This window comes from Tachypleus tridentatus, chromosome 7 (genome assembly GCF_004210375.1).
Source record: "Tachypleus tridentatus isolate NWPU-2018 chromosome 7, ASM421037v1, whole genome shotgun sequence".
Lineage (NCBI taxonomy): Eukaryota > Metazoa > Arthropoda > Merostomata > Xiphosura > Limulidae > Tachypleus > Tachypleus tridentatus.
In genome coordinates, this window is record NC_134831.1 from 18,075,814 (window position 1) to 18,098,892 (window position 23,079).

The following is a 23,079-nucleotide window of genomic DNA, read 5'->3' on the forward strand; positions in this document are numbered from 1 at the left end:
GCTCAAAATAAAGATAATGCGATTGGCTAATGATACTAAACAGTAAATTTTACTAATGATTATATGTTAAATCAAATCTCAAGAAGAAATAGGAAAGGTGACAAGTAAAAGGCGAATCAAAACCTCGAGACCATGAGGTGAAGCTCTATGACATAACATCGCATGTGCATATGATATAGATGTTAAACTTTATTTTATGTGTGTGTGTGTGTGTGTAGGAATATAACCTCAAATTGCACATGGGCTTCCTTTGATTGATACATTTTTAGTTAATTAATAATAAATATGTAATTTAACAAATATTTTCCCAAACCACTGTATTAACTACCAACTTAGTCGTGAATAGCAAAATTATGCTTAAAAATCCACACTCTATAAGTCAACGTAGTATATACTTTGCTGTATTCTTTTATTCTGTATTTTCCAAATATTTTACCTCTTATGATTGATAGAAGAAAACAATAGTCAATGCAATATACATACAAACATAATGCCTGAAACTGAGCTGGAGTTTAACGAAAATCGAGCATTTACCACAATTTTAATTACATCTGTCTGCGATTTATCATAAGTTGGACTTGATTAATTTGTTAATAGTTTTTTTTTCTAGTACTGTTATGAACAAAGCTTTAATTGTGTGCATACAGCGGTACTGTTCTTTTTATTTTTGCGAAATTGCACGAGGAATTAACGTTGAATTTCTATAGAAAATTCTTTATAAATAAGACTATGAGCTTCTCGTAAGGGGTAATCCTAGCGCTTTTTCTGATGATATCCGTCTTTTTCACATTTCTCTATATCATAAGCTAAAAGACACCAGATGGATAGACTCTTAAGGAAAAATAAGTTAAATGTAAAATTATATTGCAGGCAGAAGAAAGATAATAAAACACACGTGGAGATTCGTGTCTTACTTAAAGCTACTTTTCAGTTTAACAACTACCATAAAATATAAGAAAGTGTGCCACACAGTAGCTATAACTCAAAACAAAGACAGACTTCTTGATATAAAAAAACCTTTTTCTAAAAAATAATTAACCGCTACAACGGTACGTAGTGATACGTTGTTCATACTCACAACAGTTAAAAAAAACGGAAAAAAACATCCCCCTGGGTTTCTTTTCATTTATCAGCTAACTAATCTAATATAAGTTTATATTCAAAAGTTTCATTTCACTGGTTCATAAGAAGATTGGAATAAATAATAACAGTCTCTTCTTAATGTTACACATGCAGTACAGTTCGGTTGTTATACTAATTGTACAGGAAGCCTATACAAATGCATTCGAACAAAGGTAAATTAGACTACGATACAGGTACGTTCTACAACACTTAAGTTTTCACTGTTGCTGTATGAAGATAGTCTGTGAACACTCTTAGCTAAAAGCTTTTGCAGATAATTTTTTTTAGATGCATATTAATGAATTCTTGAAAATAAACTCTAACTTGTTGCTTTATGAAAACATTTAAAGGTCTGACCTCTCACCCTTGACTTTACTTCAATTCTTAGTTCCCGGCATGACCAGATGATTAAGGCACTCGACTCGTAACCTGAGGGTTTCAGGTTCGAATCTCCGTTACACCAAACATGCTTCCACTTTCAGTCGTGGGGGCATTATAATATGACAGTTAATCCCACTATTCGTTGGTAAAAGAGTAGCCCAAGAACTGGCGGTAGGTGGTGATGACAAGCTGCCTTCCCTCTATTCTTACGCTGCTAAATTAGGAAGGGCTAACGCAGATAGCCAGTAGATTTGCGAGAAATTCAAAACAAACCAAACTATGTATATAAACAGTGCACAGCCAAAGTTACAAGAAGTTTGTTTTATTCGATTTTATACTATATAAATATATTTACAAGTTTTAACATTTTTATGCTATGCTATAGTTAATCATTTCAAAACAGACATAGCATTGTTTCAGTTCAAGATTCACGCTGCACTGAGAATAGATTAACTTACCTTCTAGTTTCTTATACTATACTGGGAAGTTGTAGTACAATACAGTTGACAATCTCATGGATTACGAAAGAGTTCTTACATTATATCGTTTTAAACTATCTGAGTAAACGTAGCATTTAATGCCTTAACTTTGAGTGTAAATATCTAAGACTAGTACATAACAGGTAAAAGTAGGGGCTATATGTGTACGATATTTTTATCTTATGCTGTCTCCAGTATTTAAGTGTGTGGCTATCAAGATCTGTCGACTCAAAGTGACCCATTTATTTTTATATCATTTATGAATATGGATGAATCGTTCAAGTTCCGGCCACGGCTGTTTTCATGCGATATATTTCTTGCATGTTCGATAATACTGAATTTCTAGTGCTTCGTATATCATCTTGTGTCCGGAAAGTACGTCACATAACAAAACTAAAACTCATTTTGTAAGCTACTGATATTTTAACGATTTTGTTGAAGGAGCGAGGCACCAGCTACTGACGTTACATTGATAAAAAGAAGAGCGAGGATAAAAAGTTATCTTTACCACACGTTTCAGGAAAGCCCACTTTATTTTTAGGGATCTGAAATCGACTCAAATACACGTTCATTTCAGGGATAATAAAACAGGTACGTTTACTTCTTCGTTCACCAAGACAAGTGGCTAACACCAGTTGTGTTATTCAACAAATAAATGGAGCAAATGCTTTGAATAAGTTATAATAATTAAAAAAACAACTAATTATACCTAAGTCTTCTTCATCCATACATCAACAGCCAAACTTAACTCCCATCTGCCTGTGCTACTCCAATTAATCTAATTCCCATTATATAATTAAATAATAATTTACTAATGCCCTTTCATCGGTTCAACCAGAAGATTCGGTGTTGCAGGATTTTTTTTTAAATTTCACACAAAGCTACTCGAGCGTTATCTGCGCTAGCCGTCTCTAATTTAGCAGTGTAAGACTAGAGGGAAGGCAGCTAGTCATCACCACCCACCGCCAAGGGCTAGCATATTTGGTGCAACCAGGATTCAAACCCACGACCCTAATATTATGAGTCGAACGCCTTAACCCACCTGACCATACCGGGCCGTGTTGCAGTTAAACACAAGGCTACACAATGCTCTCTACTATGCTCTTTATGGGTATTTAAAACCGATTTCTAGATTTATAAATTTGCATACTTATCGCAGTGTCACTTGTGGTACCGTCAGATGAATGATGTATAAATATAAACTTGAAGTTTTAAAAGTTTCAACGATTGATGAGTTTTTATTATTCACTCAATTCTAGTTTCTAACCATAATTGTTCTCTGTTTAATTTTAGTCAAATATTTATTAATAACACTGGGGAACACTCATTTGTTGCATTTAAAAAAAGACCTTTCTATAGTCAATTTGAGTGTGTTGATTTCAAATCTGAAGTCGGGTTTTGTCTGCAAGCTGCAGATTTTATGCAATTTGACATTTTTATTTATTTTTTAATTTTTCGTTATTATAGGAAATTATAGAAATAGCTTATCAATTTGTTTGTGTATTTTATTCAGGTAGGAATTTGCGTTTGTAACTTTTGCGTTTGTACACTTTATCTGGACAATCTCGTTTAATGCTCCAGCAGTAGTCAGCCATCATACTTTTGTCCCAGCGCCCTTGGTAGCGTTCTTCCATGACCTTTAGGTCTTGGTGGAATCGTTCTCCTTGTTCGTCACTCACAGCCCCCAGGTTGTCAAGGAACTTATCAAGGTGGCTGTTCAAAAAATGGACGTGAAAATGCTTATACATGGTTTACGCAAGTTCACATTTGTACAATTCCATTAACCTCAAATTGCATACAAACTAGAGCTTGTAGAGAAAAACTAATTTCAGATTTGAAATCAGCACCTAAATCTCCTTCAGAATCAGTTAAAATATCCAATGCAACTCAAAGTTACTGAAAAAGTGTTCCCCAGTGTAATTCATCTTATTTTTCAAGCAAACATTGTATATTTGAAATGTTCAGTTTAAAATAGAATATAGGTGTCAGAACAAATCACTTTCTTACCTCATCCAGTTATGCGTAATGAAGGCTTCAATAAATTAATTAACTGTAATTGGTAGTTTCAGTAAATTATGAAATATTTCTGCTGGGATGTAGCGCCAAAATACTATATTATTACTGAATATAAAATTTTAGCCTATTTCGTTCAATCTAATACCCAGTATTGTTTCGGTTAATAATAGAAGAATTTCATAAAAAAAAGTTTGTTTTGATTTTTGCGCAAGGCTACACGAGAGTTATCTGTGTTAGTCGTCCCTAATTTAGCAGTGTAATATTAGAGGGAAGGTAGCTAGTCATTACCACCCACCGCTAACTCTTGGGCTATTCTTTTACCAACTAATAGTAGGATTAACCGCCACATTCTAACTTACAAGAAAACAAAAATAATCTAAGATAACAGGTAAGTAAATACTGTTTTGTATTCTAAATTTAATGTAGGACAAGTCTACGGACTTATAAATCTAGAACCAGGGGATCGTTTCCCTCGATGGACACAGCAGACAGCCCGAAGTGGCTTTGCTATGAGAAAACACACTCACGCACGCCCTCTAATACATTGCCCTCTTATGTTTTTTTTTCATGATACTAACAGAAGAATGTGAATCGTATCTTATGGTAAATTTGGTGCAAAACTGAGCGTTCATCTAAGACGCTTTGAAAAAACATCCTCTGTGATACGTTTGAGCACTTAATCATTTCCCACGATGCCAACTTAACTAATTACATGATATAAATGATGCGTTGGATAAATTTCAATTCCTGTTAGACTTCAACCTATTGTATTAAATAATGCAAGTGAGTTTGTGTGATGATAAATGAACCAAAACTCCTAAACGTATTAAAGTTAACTATATACTCGTTACGGTTCAACTTGACTGGTTTTTTGACCTTGCTAATTTTCAATTTCAAGTTTCTCACTAAATGAAACTAGTCATTTTTCACCAGGCTATGTACATAAAAACACTGACGATACTCAAGGTAATAATTAATATTTACTTTATTAAACAACTCAATTCGAGGTCTTGTGAATATGTTTTTCTACAGCAGTTCATAACTAGAGTATTAAGCTCTCGTCAGCAACTTATCTTGATAACTACTACACACGGTTTGTTTTTAAAGTTACTGATTCAGGACTTTAAACAAGCATGTCCTCAAGAAAATTCTTTATTCGCACACCAACAAAACATATCAGTTCTTCTGTATGTTATTTTCAACATTGAGATGACAGGTTTAAAATTTTTAGACATTGAATTTATATACATAAACTATTAGTGTGCAGGTAAAACTGCATTTAAAAATGGGTTCATAACATTTGTATTCTAATTATTAGCTGAAACGTCAATGAAATTCATCTGTGGATACAAATAATAAAACATTGCAATATCAGGTTCTTACCCCCCCCCCCCGTTTTCTTCTATTGTTTTCTAGTTCTAATTAACATTTTATAAAATTTTCGTATCGAAAATAATCCAAATATATTTATTATTATTTTCAAACGAAATATTTTTGTCTGCCATTTTTTTCTTAAACAAATTTTGATGTCGTTTGAAAAATGGGATGAGACAATAGTTTTTAGATCTGAGGATGCTGTATATTGCAACATCAAAAATCCGTGTATTTTCCGTCTTTTATGGTTGGCAGTTTTCTGTCTTTTTGACAAGAATCTACTGATTTCTTCAGCACACAATAACGTACATTTGAGATCTTATAACCTTGTTATTGAACTAGGCAGAATTCTTTAAGCCTCCCATTTCCAGAATTCTGAGTATTTCATAAATACATCTAAGTGTATGAACTCTTCTAATGATTGTAGGATGGCTGGCAACATGGTCGGTGCTTTTTTGTCTCCAGTTCACAAATAGTTTTTCAAGTTTGGTATGAGATTCACAATAAAGTTATCAAAGAGATATTTTGAATTTTTCTGATAATGCTATTCTATTACCTATTATTAGGTAATTATTAATCTCGTTCACAGATGCAGTGGGGATTTTGCATGAATGTATTTTTATGACCGACACCTCGCCCAATGCATCTATTCGTAAATAGATTATATGAGACGTAATATCACGTCAAGCCTAAATTAGTTACTATAACCTCTCTGAGTATTTAAAAAACGTTTTTCGATTATTTTATAGTACGTAATCTGATTGCGCTACAATATGTGCAACGCCAAACCTAGCGAAGTGCAAAGGTTTCTTAGTTAGAAAATCTGAGGAGAAAACCATACAAAAAGGAGTTAATAGTCTATAGTTAAACTTCTATATATACGTATATATTTAAATGTTGTTTTAACATAACACATATTTCATTTATTTAAAATCTGTGAGACAACGTTTTATAACATACTAACTGAAAATTTGTTATTTACGCTTTTCATTTTTAAAACAACGATTTGTCATCAAAACATTATAGAAATAAAGCCTTGAATTGTATTTTAAAGATAAACACCTACATTAGCCAAAAAAGAGACATAAACTTTCAATAGTCCATTACTAGTTTTTCTGCACAAAACAGTAAGCTTAAAAGAAGTCGAAAAACGATTGAAAAAGGGAATAAAATTGTAAACCAAATAACCATAGATAAACAATACAGAAATGCTTTTCATCTGCATAGAAATTTTATGAGTAACATAAAATAGTGTTTCCAAAGATGAACTTACTCGAGTATGAACAATTATGCAATTTAAAAAATGTGTGTTTGTGGTTTTTCTTATAGCAAAGCTACATCGAGCTATCTGCTGTGTCCGAAAAGAGGAATCGAACCTCTGATTTTAGCCTTGTATATCCGTAAACCTAGTGCTCTCTCAGCGAGGGACATTTAAAATATCCATCCCACAAAGAGAACAATAACAAGATATGGTAAAAATATTTTAAAAACTGTTTTAACAAACTGTATAGAACGTGTACAGAATCATGTTGTTTTTCGTTCTTTTTTTAGAGGTTCAATCATTACTTCAAAATGTAAATCACTTTGAAATAACGGTCTTGAACTTACAATGAGATAGATCCCTCACTGCATCTTATCAAAAGTGGTTAATAAAAAGCAAACTGCATTTCATAATAGCATAAAAACCACAGATGGCTGAAGAATTTATTAGCCATTATCGACTATCACCAGACACCGATTAGAATCAGAAACAATTCTTTCAGTACTATTCTTCAACTGATTTAGCATTGTGGTAATCAAAAGTATAGATAAAAGTTAAGTTTCAGGCAGCTAGATGTTCATCAAACATCTTTACACAGCTAGATAGATGTGTGACGTTTCTCTCTGGGCCCGGCATGGCCAGGTGGGTTAGAGCGTGTGACTCGTAATCTGAGGGTCGCGGGTTCGCACCCCCGTCGCACTAAACATGCTCGCCTTTTCAGCAGTAGGGGCGTTCTAACGTGACGGTCAATTCCCACTATTTGTTGGTAAAATTGCAAGACGAGCCACACCAAGTCAACGAAGTTTTGCAGCCATCTTTATTTTATTTTGCTTGTATTTCTTATATTGCATGTACATGGTTTTTCTTTAAATCTGTCAGCCTGTCAGCGTACCTTCGCAGTGAATTCTTAAGAATTTTCCTTTTATTTAGATATATTTCTGATGATTAATTTTACTTTAAACTTAAAACTCAACAGCGATATAAGCTCTTTTAAGTGATAAGCCTATAGTTCACTTCATCTTAGCTAATCAACTGTTTATTTCTACTCAATTTTGCGTCGTGTTTTATTTTTATTTTTTTACCTTCAATAATCTTACTACACTTCTTCGACTTATAAAGTTATCGTAAAACCATTTCCAAAGCCTTTACTTTACCTTCTTATTAAACATTGCACTTTCGAATATCCATATTTTAAGTATAATGTAAGTAGTACAAGAAAGCTCATTAATGGTTTAATTTAAATGGAATTTGACAACTAAAAATACAGAGAATGTTAATTATTTAAAAAAATATATAGTTATAAAGATAAATGTTCGTTTATATAGCTGTAAACAACCTATAAAACACGCTATTCCCATTGTTCTTGAATAATATATTGAAAACTAAATAGTATTGTGTGTGTGTATTTATCCTTGTTGCAAGGCACATTGGGTTATGTGCTATGTTCACTAAGGGGTATTGAACCCATAATTTTAACATTGTAAAAATTCCTAAACTGTATTATTGGGAACAGGATTAAAAAAGGGTTTTCTAAAAATTCGCACTTATCATATAAGTTCCGTTTATTCTCTATTTTTACTCGAATAAACATAAGAAATAAATTATGAACTAAATCTCGTTCAAAGGGAAATGGTTGATACTTAAAGAGTTTGTGTGTTTTTGAATTGTACGCAAAGCTAAAAGAGGGCTATCTACGCTAGTTGTTCCCAATTTAGCAGTGTAAGGCTAGAGGGAAGGCAACTAGTTATCCCCACTCACCGCCAACTCTTAAAAAATCTGACTACACTTTTAGCAACGAATAGTGGGTTTGACTGTTACAATATAACGTCCCCATGGCTGAAAGGTGAATATATTTGTTGTGACAGGGATTCCAACCTGAGACCCTTAGGTTACGAGTCGAGCGCCCTGACCACTTGGCCATGCCAGTACCCGACACTTAAAGAAAGATAGAGCGAGGAAAAATAAAAGTCGTAAAAATGTTATAAAATTAGTAATCTGTTGAGAATTTTTTTGTAATAATTACAGCCGTTGCTCTTATCATTGTACCAACACACATTTTCATTTTAAACAATTTAATTCACGTCAGTATATATCTGGAGTAAAGAAATGCACAGTATGAAGGAATTTAATACAATTTTACTATGAAAACAAAAACTATTATTAGGCGAAAGAATCTGAAAATCAAATAAGATTATTTGTATTAAGTCAGATCTTTTAATTTAGTGAAATCATTTTATTTTCGAATTACTTGCATGAAAGGCTTACATCAAGACAAATATTATTTCTATTGGATCATTTAACTTTATTCGGGCCATGGCATGGCCAGATGGTTAAGGCACTCGACTCGTAATCTGAGGGTCGCGAGTTCGAATCCCCATCTCACCAAACATGCTCGCCCTTTCAGCCGTGGGGGCGTATAATGTAACGGTCAATCCCACTATTCATTGGTAAAAGAGTAGCCCAAGAGTTGGCGATGGGTGGTGATGACTATCTACCTTCCCTCTAGTCTTACACTGGTAAATTAGAGACGGCTAGCGCAGATAGCCCTCGTGTAGCTTTGTGCGAAATTCAAACCAATCTTTATTCGTAAATTGTTGTCATGTCTTATTCATTTATATTACATTTTTAAAACATAACTTGGAAATGCCTAAAATATCTGAGATTTCATCTTTTATTTGTAATATGTTATACAAATTTATACTGTAGTAACAACTGTGTGTTCAAACATGTTTTTGAGTATATACAACGTTATCACGAAATTCATAATGAGATCAATGAAACTGTGCTGTATGAAAAGTGGTTTCTCATTTCATCAAACAAGTAACAAAATAACACTGTTCATATTTCTCATATATAATCTAAATTTGTTTAATTGAACAGATAGACCACCGTGCTTTGTCAAGCTAACGAACAGCCCTATCGAATCTCATTTCTTCAGACATGGTTTAGATGTTTGGCTTTTATATACATAAGAGTCAGGAAGATATTTCAACTTGAACAGGTATGATACATTACATATTGACCAATAACATGTAGGCTACTGTTAACCAAGAATGCTAAGAAAAACATTAACGGGTCAACTATACTTAATTTCTCAATCCATCACAAGTTTTATTTCATGCTGATAAATGAAAACCATCTACACAGTACTTATTCGGAGTTAAGTATAGGAACATTGAACCTACGAAAATCCCAGTGACATCATAATGTCTTATTAAAAACTGAACAAGTTTTTGAAGTAACACTAAGATCTTCAAAGAGTTATCTCCTATCTCATCACTTATATAAAACTTTGTTGAATATTTTCATCTCTTAATCTTTCGTAACGAGATATTTTCCACCATGAATTATTAAAATTTTCTTTTTTAGTAAGTCAACCACGATTCCTTTATTATAGAAATAACTCGATTATGTTGCTCGAAACGTGCGTTGTTAGGTCTGAGGACGACATTGTTTGGAAAAGCGAAACATTTTGTTGAAGTGCCTAATAAACCAGTTATTCAAATGAATGGGCTGTTTGTTTGTTTTTGTTTTTTTGGGGCAGCACAACAATATGCTTATTTTATGTTTGGTTATTACAGTATACGTAATGAAAATGTGTGGTGGCCCGTTAAAATATAATAAAATGCTTGCGTATTATTAAATACGTTCACAAATACGATTTTGTAATTCTAAAAAAATACATTAAATACTCAAAATAAAATTACATTTGTATAGTAAAATGGCTCATTCCCTTTTCTTTATTATAATCAGATTTTGTAAGCTATCCCTTGGTTGGTTTGTTGTTAAGCGCAAAACTACATAAAGGGCTATCTGTGCCCATAGAGGGTGTAGAAATTTTTCTTTTTAGCTTATTACTGCTGTGTGAGATTACGTTAACAAAACATCAACTTAGGCGTTCAACAATTAGGCATAATAATTCGTAAACAAGTGGTTTAAACAGAATTTATTTTTAATAATAATACTCCGTATTATACTACTTAGCTGGCCTCGTGAGGTCTGGTATTAAAAGATAGATGGAGTTGAAATGGTTTTTCCTATCATTCTTACTGACGACCTTTATAGAGCGATTAAAATCATTGTGGTTTGTTTGTTCTTAAGTACATACCTACACAATGGGCTATCTATGCTCTACCCACAACACATGTCGAAACCAGAGTTGTAAAGACTTATTGCTAAACATTAGGAGCAAAATAATTACGTGATAAAACTTTCCATCTCTTCTACTGTGCTGTAATATCAAACATACTCATAAACAAGCTAATATAATGTTTCTATAGAATAAATAGGTTTCCCTTTCTAGAAAATATTAAATTTGCTCATTACTTCCAATTAATGAAACTTTCTTGACTGATCTTAATTATTCACTTACATTTTTATCGAGACAATAGTTATTGTTTTAGCTCACTTACAAGAACAAAGTTTTTAATCCTACAGTGTCATCCATTAGAACAACGTTTGTTCTTTTACACAAGTAGGTCTGAGCATGGAGTATCAGGGTCACTTTATTTTATTAGAGGTTATTAGGTGGAAGGATATGTTAACACACCTGTTCCGTAACATGTATGTGAGATGTTCTAGATCTCGTCTACGTTTTCAGCCCATAGCGTAAATTTGCTAGAGTTAGAAAAAGCTAATTCATCAAACGCCTACTACGTTAAGTCTACAACTAGTTCTTACTGAGCACTATTGTTAGTGGATTTGAAAACACTAAGGTAAACAACGTAGAAAACTTTTGAAACGAATGTACTTTGAATATAAAGTTTAGAAGAACCGAAACCTCTAATTTATTATTTAATTAATGAACACTAATCACATTTATATCCAATAATAGCTACGAAAACGTCGGGAATACAAAGAGAAGCAACTTTCCACTAATATCATTGAGTGATTGTCATTAATAGTTATATCAATTTTGTATAAATTCTAGAACCGCTAATTGGTTCATTGTTTCTATATTTTCTTTTCACTATTTCAGTTTTTTAAGTTACGTTACTTCAAATTAAGAAACAACGAATCTTTACGCTGCTAATAGCCTGGTCTACAATAATATATTGTAACAACACATCAATCTTTGGAAAATATCAGTAGTTAATGCTATTTAATGATTATAGTAAATTTCATTTGGATCCCATGCGAGTGAATGTAACTATACTAGTCATGCGAGTGAATGTAACTTTACTAGTCATGCGAGTGAATGTACCTTTAATAGTCATGCGAGTGAATGTACTTTACTAGTCATGCGAGTAAATGTAACTTTACTAGTTAATTATGGACCTTAATTATATTTACTAAGCTGTTTAAAACGAATGGTAACTGATTGATAAACTAACTGTTTATTTATAATTGACGTCTAAAAGGTAAACAAATCCACTAGGTCTTGTTCATGATGAAAAGGAAGCAAAAATCTATATTTGTATGAATATTTCTGAATTTTCGTCCTATTATTCTCCTCATTAAGTACTAACACCACTAATTCCCTTAACAATCTTAAACACCTCAAACCGATCCTATTAACTCTTCCTTTGTTCAAGAAAAAACAGTTTAAAAGATCGTAACGTGTCCCTTTATGATAACCTTTTCATCACAACTGACATCCCAATTCGTCTGCTGAATCCTTTTGAACAATTTAATGTCCATTCTAAGGTAGAAAAACTCAAGAACTGAACACAGTGCTGCAAATGCGGCTTAACCCTCGACTTATACAATGAAATTATAATTGCCTTATAATTGTATTCAGTAATTATCTAGACACAATTTAACATAAACTGCTTGGATGGCTTAAGTTTTGATTGATTATTTGGAATTGTACACAAAGCTACACAATGGGCTATCTGTGCACTGCCCACCACGTGTATCGAAACCTGACATACAAGACATACCACTATGGCACTGGGTGTTAGGACGACTTAAGAGACTGACCAATAAAAGCACAATAATCCTTTGGTTCATAAGATTTTCAAGGTTATTCCCATCCTCATTATACATGTAATTCAAATTATGGTATCTCACGTGCATTAAAAGTGTGTTTAAAAGCCATCTGCCATTTACTCGTCTAACGTAAGTATTATTCTCACAATCAGTAATGCTCAAACCATAATATCATCAACAAATATAAATGATTTATTGACCTTTCTTCCATCTGTGTTATTGATCAAAATTATAAAAAAGCAAAGATCTTAACCCTGTTAGGATATACCCTGTTTATTACACATTGATCCAGTCTGAATGAACTCTATTTATAAGAACTTATTGTTTTATTCCGTTCATCCGTTACTTCTATCCAATAAGCTAATCTATCCAATAAGCTAATCTATCCAATAAGCTAAAAAGAAAACCTTATCAAATGCTTTCTGTAAACCCAGATACACCAAATACACGCCTATATCTTCATTTAAGTAAACAGCACATGTTCAAGTAATGAAACAGAAAAGAAGATTAGTAAGGTAAAACTATCCAAAACAAAATAACTTTGTTAAATGTTTGTTTTACAAGTCTTTGAAAACTTTTTTCCACTATTGATGTGTATAAGACAACAATTAGTAGGACACTTGTTATCACCTTCAGTGAAAATAATTGCAACATAGCAAACAATTTTCTCTCACTATTCAAGTACATATATAAATTATAGCATCAATTGGCTTACATATTCAATTCTTGACACCATTCAAAACTCCTGAGTAAACATTATCTAACTCACGAGCTTTGTTTTTCTTAATAGTTAATGAGTCATTGTGTTCGATTTTGTTTCCGAATAGCAATTGTTCATCAGCAAACTAAAGAGAAAGTAGAATTTAATAATCTAGCCATCTCATAATTATCAAATATGACCCTTTCTTTATAATCCCTTAAAAGCCTTAACATTTTCATAGCCTTAATACGTTTAATAAAGTACTTAATATTAACTTTAACACTTTCAGCCATCTTTTTTCTATTTCGTTTTTTGTGATTTTTTGATTTCTTGTTTGACTAATTCTTTCTTCTATAATGCTTTAAGTCTCAAATCACAGCAGCCAATTTATAACGCTTTTAGTTGGACGTATGTACTGGTTAGAACTTCTTTTAACCTTCCTTCAGACCAGTAAATACGTCCAACGAAAAGCGTTATATAGAGCAAGATACAAGCAGAGAATCACTTGACGTGATTACATTCGAATAAAAATTATAAATGTAAAGCTTGAATAAGTCATTATCCTTCAGAATTGTAGAGGGTACCATGCTTGACCAATAAATAACACACTAGGAAATCTTTAATTTTCCTTAAATTCAGCAGTTTTTTTTTGTGAAATATGTTTACAAATTGTCGTAATAATTATTTGTATCGCGAGAAAAATTGTTTTATTTAGATGATGAAAAAAAGTTGACTTAATCAGACACGCGAGAATCGTTGTCCAAAACTTCAGTTAAGTGTGTTAGTTTATAAGGATTTAATATTAAACCGAACTTTTTATATTTATTTTTTAGTTTGTTCACTAGAATCTGTGAATTCTCAAAAACATTAACTTGTAGTGTGTGTTGAAACAGAAATATCAATAGTTTATGAGAAATGATCATGGAACTCGTACCTTTTTACTTTTATATTATATAAGTCAACACCAAGTCAGCAGTAGGTATTATTTTTTAACCATAATCGTTTCCCGAGTTGAACAAAATACGTGACCTACCTAACTAATGAATGAATATTTGCAATAATTTTTTTATTAATAAATGTACCTACCAGTTTTGATTTCACTCCTTTAAGTCGCACGCTCAATCCGTTTTTGGTCTCATCTTTTTTCACACCTAAGGTTTTTTTGATTAGATATTAACTATCCTTGAGAAGGTTGCTTCAGTATATATAATAGCGGATTTAGTGTTATATATTTATTTTAATATTGATGTCTGCTTCAGTTATATATACATATATAAATGCATATAGTTTATAGTGTTAAATGTGTCTTGCAAAAGTCCCGCCTATTCTCTAAATTTGTAGAAAATTCTCGAAGCGATGTGTGTTCGTAAAATACCAGTATTGTTGCCAATTGAACTTTCAAGAACCTCGCCTTAATATTTATACACAGCAACACGCGAAGAGACATTTATACTTTTGGTTTTTAAAGTCAATATACTATAAACCTCGGAAGTTATAATTGTGACAAACGTTTTTAATCGAAAAACTACAAATATTAGACCAGAGCTGTTAATAGATTTTGAACATTACAAATTGTTGAACTTCAGAGAATTAACTTCAGACGTTAGCATTTCTACGAGGACATTTAATATCTTCCTGTGAAAAGTGAGCTGGTATACCGTGTGAGGGTAGCCAGGAATAGAACTATCTAGCCTTCGCCTCAAAAGAAGTGTACCTATGTATCAACATAGAATTAATTCCCTCACAGTGAATCATCGATAAAAGACTCAGCTCCAGACCAGATAAAAGACACATTGCTGTTTGTAACTTTGTAAAACTTTTGCATATAGATCATTATTTATCATAACTACTTGTAATAATCGTTATTATAATTTGTATTGCAACTTGTATATTAAAATATATTTGTGTTAAGAAAAATAATTCTGTGTATCGATCTTGTTGGCAAATATTATAAATTCGATACATTGGATTAATTTCTAAATTTGAATTACAAGTAAACTCGGTTTCAAGCTATTTGAAAGCGTAATAAGTAATATAGTAAATCGGAAACTCGTCCGAAATGTACATATTATTACTTAATATAAATTTTTCACGTAGAGGAGCAAACAACGTTTCTACCTTTTTCAGTCATCGTCAGGTTCACAAAGAAAGAAAGAGGTAACTGACCGGAAGTTGACCACATGTTTGAAAGGGGTTGTGTAACTGAGTGTCGGAATGTAGAGGGCGTGTTTAGATGTTTGAATATATAATTTTATATTATTTATTTTATTATTATTATTTTATAGTATATTATTAGTTTATATATTATTATATAGTATAGGTATAAAGGTGTTCCTTTGTATTGGTTTATTTTGGGCTTGAGTTATTGTATAAGTAAGGCTTCTTTAATTTTGTGTTTGTTTATGTTTGTTTCTTCATTTAGTATTTAAGTGTTTTCTATGGTTATGTTGTGTTTATTTAATTTGCAGTGTTTGAAAAACGTGTGAAGGTGACTTTTTTATGTTCTTTGAATCTGGTTTCCATTTTTTTACTTGTTTCTCTAATATAGAAGTCGTGGTAGTTATCACATTGTATTTTATAAATAATGTTGGTGTGGTGTTTGTCAGTGTAGTTTTTACATAGTATAGACCTCAGTTTTGTGCCTGGTTTTTTGAATAAATTTGGTATTAACTGGAATGTCATATTTTGTTCCTAGTTTTTGCCAAATGTTGGTTATTTTTCTGTTGATGTCGGGAATATATGGTATGCAGCAGTATATGGTTTCGTAATTTTTTGATTCGTGATATATATTTACTTTTGTTGGTTGATTTTGCTTTCTGTCTTGGTGTGTGCATATAATGTTTTCTACGGTTTGTGGAGGAAACTTATTGATGTTGATGAAGTATTGTTTTATTTTGTCTAATTCATCGTTAATTTTATCTGGTGAGCATAGTTTTATGACTGTGTTTATTTGGTTTCTTAGTATGCTGAGGTTTTGTTTTGTTTCACGTGCTGAGTCCCAAGGAATGTATAGTCCAGTATGGGTGATTTTTCGGTGGTTTTCTGTTTTAAATTGTGTATCGGTTCTTGTAATTTTGAGATTAAGAAATGATAATTGATAGCTTTCTTCCTATTCACATGTGAAGTTAATGTTTGGATGTATAGAATTAATGTGATTGAAAAAATTAAGTGTGTGTTCTGTAGATGTGAATCCCGCAACCGTGTTATCTACATATCTGTACCAGTATAGTGATGGATGTAATGCTGTGTTAATTGCTTGTGTTTCAACTTGTGTCATAAAAATATTGGCTAAAACTGGTAATACTGGGTTGCCCATGCTTAGGTTATTTGTTTGTATATAGTTGTGGTTGTTGAACATGAAGTTTGTCTTCATCGTGGTGAATTATATGAGGGTTGCTAATTGGTTGTTGGGAATGTCTATTGATGGGTTAGGGTCTCGGATATGGAGTTCTAGGGCTATCGTGCAGGCTTCAGCGGTTGGGACTTCTATAAAGAGGAACATGCCATCGAAACTGGCCATTAAGGCTTTATGATTAAGTTGATTAAGGTTGAATTTAAAATTAAAAGAGTCTTTGATGAATAAGCTGGCTGATGTTACATATTTGGAGAAAGCCCATGCTATGTATTTACCAATATTGTAATTAAACGATTCAAATGTGGACATTATTGGTCGTAATGGACAATCTGGTTTATGACGTTTGGGGATGCCGTTTTGCGTTGGTAGGAATACGCACACACCTAGACAGAAAGCAAAATCAATCAACAAAAATAAATATATCTCACGAATCAAAAAATTACGAAACCATATACTGCTGGATACCATATATTCCCGACATCAGCAGAAAAATAACCAACATTTGGCAAACACTAGTAACAAAATATGACATTCCAGTTAATACCAAATTTATTCAAAAATCAGACATAAAATTAAGGTCTATACTATGTAAAACCTACACTGACAAACACCACACCAACATTATTTATAAAATACAATGTGATAACTGCCACAACTTCTATACTAGAGAAACAAGTAGAAAAATGGAAACTAGATTCAAAGAACATAAAAAGTTACCTTCACACGTTTTCGAACACTGCAAGTCAAATAAACACAGCATAACCATAGAAAACACTCAAATACTAAATAAAGAAACAAACATAAGCAAACGCAAAATTAAAGACGCCTTAATTAAAGCCATCAGCGTTTCTGATGGATTGGACTTTTAATTGGACAATTGAAATTTCCTGTCCTCGTATTACAGTCTTTCAAATGTTTACATTTATAATACTATTCTTAACATTTATGACATGAACCAAACAAGAAAATCGTGTTAATTATGTGTGTTTATTATTTTATGAATTAAGAAAACAAAAGAAGGATTTGTATAGAAACGATTTTGATGTTGTTTTCTTCTTTTATAGGTGTATTCATATATTGAAAACATATTTCAAAGCGACAGGATATTTATATTTAGATATAAATTTATATAGTACTAATTAAAAGTTGTATGTGTGTGTGTTTTCTTATAGCAAAGCCACAGCGGGCTATCTGGTGAGCCCACCGAAGGAAATCGAACCCCTGATTGTAGCGTTGTAAAATCCGTAGACTTACTAGCGGGGGCTTTAAAAGTGGTAACATCTAGAGTTTCAAAATATTTGTGTTCATCCGGGAGCAGTATCCTCATTTAACGATTTTATTTATAATTTTTATTTATAATTGTGGACAGTAAAATTGCAAAAATATGAAAGAAAACATGTACACACACACAGATTTCACATTATTTAATACATATTAGATATAGAAGTAATGCAGATTTAGAAAAATGGAATTTATTATTATTAGTTTATTCTGAAAGTTATGTAATTAATTTAGTTTAATTAATAATTTCAGGAACATACAAATCATTTACCTTTATATAAATGTTATAATAATAAAACATGTATTTATTATTAATTACTTACATCCTCTGTTTAATTACTAATTTAGTCTACTGTTAGAAGTTTTGTTTGAATTTCGCGCAAAGCTACCCGAAGACTATCTGCGCTAACCATCTCTAATTTGACAATGTAAGTCTAGAGGAAAGGCAACTAGTTATCACCACTCATCCCCAACTCTTGGAGTACTCTTTTACCAACGAATAGTGGGACTGACCATCATATCATAAAGTCCCCACGGCTGAAAGAGCGAGCATGTTCGATGTGACACGGATTCGAACTCGCGAATGATTTTAATCAGTATGTTACGTGTGTGATTCATGTCACGCAGTTAATTATTATGTAGTTGTTTAATAAAAATATTTCTTTGAATGGCTTATACTATCACTGATATAATTTAATTATTCTACTTTGAATAACAGATACAGTATTCAGGCAGTAGTATAGAAAGAGAACATCTACTCATTTTACTTTTGGTCCTTACTGAATAACAGGTAATAAGGATTTCATTCGTATGTAAATTATATTAAAAATCAGTTTTTGTCTAATTTACTAATATAACTTTTACTTAAATGAGTATGATCCGTGTGAAAGATACAAGGTTTTTTTTATTATTTTAGACTGTTAGAAATAAGTTATTTTAGTCTAAACACTGATTTTCATAACTTTTAAATCAAATAGTCTCACTCTTGTGTATTATAGTCACCGGCTACCCTTTCTAGATCCCAACCTTGTTTAAATTGTGCAACGGATTAATTCTTACACTTAAGATACTCAATATATTTTGCACGTTTTCTTGATCTAGTTATTTCAGGGGTTAAATATGAAGCGTCCTCCTATTGTCTGCGAACTTATACGCTAGAATACTGGTTTCGATACCCGGGGTGTGCAGAGCACAGATAGCCCATTGTGTTGTTTTGTTCTGTATTTTGTCGCTTAATGCTATAGCTTGCCAGCACAGGTTCTGTACTATGGTGGGTGTTGATGTCTAGTTGCCTTCCCTCTAGCCTTACACTGCTCAATATGAGAAAGAGCTAGCGCAGATAACCTTCTTGTAGCTTTGCGCAAAATTCAAAACAAAATCAAGCAAACAAAACTTGTAATTCGAAAATATTCGATGAGAATCGATCGGATAAACTATGCTAAGGTTTCTAACTAGGTTTATTTAGCTTTCAAATTCGGAGCAGGTATGAAGTTTATTATTAAAAACAGGAAGGTTTACGTCTAACCATTAAAGTATTATTATTCACACTACTACGTAACATGTAACAGCGATAATTTTAAGTACCTACAGTGACAACATTTGGGGTTCGATTCTTCGTAGCAGACACAACATATAGCCCAATGTGGCTTTGTTCTAAAAAAACTTTTTCTTTCATATTTATATTTTGGCTCCATTTTAGAGGCCCGGCATCGCCAGGTGTTTAAGGCACTCGACTCGTAATCTGAGGTCGCGGGTTATAGCATGATGACGCACCTTGGTTTGGAGAAGAATGTGGTCGATAGTAGTTAGTTTTCGTTTCAAGTAACATCTCTGGTTTCATAAGGTTAAGTCAGTGAATTTTCCCTTTGTTAATGTTTTTTTTATTTTTTGTTCTCTGCTATTAAAGACATTTTTCTTGATATTTTTATGGATTCAGTCAAATTTTAAAAAGTCCACTTATCTATCCATATCCTACGACCATAACTTATTAAAGTTAATTGGGATGGTTCAGAGGATAAAGATATACTGCATCACACAGTACTTACAACTTCTCCCTATTCCAATAAATAAAGGTCATGGTTATTCTACTTCAATTTCATACAAAAATGATCTCTTACAAATTTATCTATTTTTCCAATTACGTACCTTGTTTTCAGGATTAGATTTTACTCTTTTTCACAAAACTCAGCATAATTAGCTTTACATGTGTGTGATGGCAGAGATATTATTTATTTACTTTCTATAGTGGCCTGTTAGTTCAGGTTTTCAGATAAAATCATTCTGATGAATGTTTGTTCAAAAATATAAAATGCTTAGAGTTTATTTATTTATTAGCTTTTTTGTTCACTTTTAACTTATAACAATATTTAAACAATTATTCTATGTAATTAGTGATAGGTTTTGTGTTTTTTAATATACCGAAATTTTAACACAATGTTAAAACTTGAAACATTTTTTGTCACTTTATTGTTTTGTTAAAGGCATAGTAGTAGTAACGTTTGTGTATCAGTATTTGTAAACCCTCTTCACAAAGATTTTTACATAACTTATTTCTTGCAATTAATAACATGGAAGATACTTGTATATTAACATTAGAAACACTTTTAGAAAAACGCATTTCTTTACGCTGTTGCCTTTGGTTTTGAGTTACTTTTGTGCGTGTATTTCTATTTGCTCTGTGAGGTTTGGTGTATGTTTTTGCTTTCCATATAATTGCCAACAGCTCAAATAAAGTAACTGTTATAAATATCCTTATAGGAAATGTTATTTTATCCAGATTTGCAGATTTATTTATAAATATAAAAATGGCAAATACTAGATATTCTCGATACTTGTAAATTATTTCAAATATTGTTCGCTAGAGAATTTACTCAAAGAGGCCTTGAAAGTGAAAAATTATGATTCGTAGAGTGCTCTTTCAAGCTGATAAAAATTGGTCTTGAATACCCGTTGTAAGCACAGCACAAATATCCCATTGTACAGCTTTGTGCTTAGAAAAACATAAACACAACATTAAAATTAAACCCAAAATTTGAGTACGCTATACAACACAAATGCTTATTTATTTTGAGGACCAAACTTTATATCACGTTTATTTTACTAGTTGGTGGATTTCATTAATTTTTATGCTAGCCCTCCTAACTAGTTTATTTTTACGTGATAAAGCAAAAGTTCAACATATCATGCAATAAATAAAAGTACTGATTGATATCAGCGCGCTGTTTTGACGTTAAAAGCTTTTCCTCCTAATGGACTCTAGTGGATCACTATTACCGTTATCCACCTACGTAATGAGACGAGTACGTGGTTATAACTATCGATGGCCCATTTGGGTAGGAATGTGTTATATCAAGTACCACATACAAGCCTGAGCTCTCTATGTTAGCGAGTCTGTAGTTGAAAGAAATAATTAAACATTTGCGCAATAGAAATTATTTTGATTAACATCTGTATACATTTAAATTTCTCACATTAACAAATGTGGATACTGATATTTTATTAACCTGAAGATGAACTAAGAGGGTTGAAACGTTGTTCTGTACTTTAATTACAGTTTTAACACCCATACCAGCCGTCTTTAGATTACAAATGTTTGATTTGTTTTGAATTTCGCGCACAGCTACACGAGAGCTATCTGCGCTAGCTGTTCCTAATTTAGCAGTGTAAGATTAGAGAAAAGGCAGATAGTTGGATTGACGGTCACTTTATAACGCCCCCACAGCTGAATGAGCGAGCATGTTTGGTGTGACGGGAATTCGAAACCGCGACCTTCGAACTACGAGTCGAGTGCCTTGACCACCTGGCCAAGGAGGGTCCCTGAACTACACGAAAGATATAGAATATCCTGGAACACTCGCAACGTAGGCCTAGGAACCTATAAAGTGACAAAACTTTTTGAAATGCAGGTTTGAGTTCACTGAACTTACTGTAATTGAACCTTCCAAAGACGATGTGATGACATTCACGTACGGAAGTTTTTACAGTCCAGACGTTTCTGGAATTCTATGATAATATATAAGTGTCTTTAAGGGTGGTGTGAAATTAGTAACTTTTGTAGAGACCTAACTAACTATCATCACGCTCGAGCTTTTAGAAAACCTGAAGTTGTGTATGTCAGTTTAAAAAAAGCTGGAATTGTATCTGACGGTAAAAGCGGACTTGTTAAGAAAATCTTGATTCTGTTTGTTCGTTTGTTTTGAATTTCGCGCAAAGCTACACGAGGGCTATCTACGCTAGCCGTCTCTAACTTAGCAGTGTAAGACTAGAGGGGAGGCAACTAGTCATTACCATCTACCGCCAACTCTTGAGCTACTCTTTTACCAACGAATAGTGGGATTGACCGTTGCATTATAACGCACCCACGGCTGAAAGGGCGAGCATGTTTGGTGCGACCGGGATTCGAACCCACGACCATCGGATTAGAAGTCGAACGCCTTAACACACTTGGCCATGCTGGGCCATCTTGATTCTGACTATATCAGTTAATTTTTAGTATTTTTTTATTGTTTCAATAATGCTTCCCAGTTGTGTAAATGTTGTTAGATTAATAATTCTGTAAATATTGTCACTGTATAATTATTCTTATTGTGATTTAATTTGTGAATAATTATTATTGTAAATTGGCTCTGTCTTGTTTGCTGGTTTCTATGATCGGCACTTTCTACAGTAACACAGGAGAACATAAAACAACAACAATAAAAAATTGTGCTATTGATTCTCACCTGCAGCAGGTGCCAAGCACTGTGGGTAATATGTCTTACTTGCCTACGAGTTGGAAATAAATTATTGTGAACACACATTAGTACCTATGTAAATTATTTATAATAATATCTTATGAAAGGTTTTTTTCCGACTAATTACTGTAAAATAGTATTTAGAATGAAATATCCAGCACTGGTTAACAAATCAATTTTTAAATTTTATCTTCTTCATGTAACTTCATATGCATTACATTTTTATTTATAAAACTTTGAACCAGTAATTTGGCAAACGTGTTCGAATTGCATAAAAGCCTTTTCTATAAAAGAGTGTTTTTATATTTTTTGAAAGGTTTCTTTTAAGCAAGAACATCAAATATTGTACTTGAAATTTGATTTCAAGTTCTCAAAGCAATTGAAAATTGTCTATAGTTTTGTGAATGTACATCGAAATTACGTAATTTTATTACCAAACTTTCGAC

General features: G+C 32.4%; 1 long non-coding RNA gene across 1 annotated transcript; it reads left to right on the plus strand.

The window, feature by feature from the left end:
• The first annotated feature begins 6,299 nt into the window (after positions 1–6,299).
• On the plus strand, positions 6,300–20,305 carry LOC143257945 (uncharacterized). Its single transcript, XR_013032040.1, has 3 exons — positions 6,300–6,844; positions 9,514–9,634; positions 19,600–20,305. It is a non-coding gene; the product is annotated as an uncharacterized LOC143257945 (long non-coding RNA).
• Positions 20,306–23,079: the final 2,774 nt, after the last annotated feature.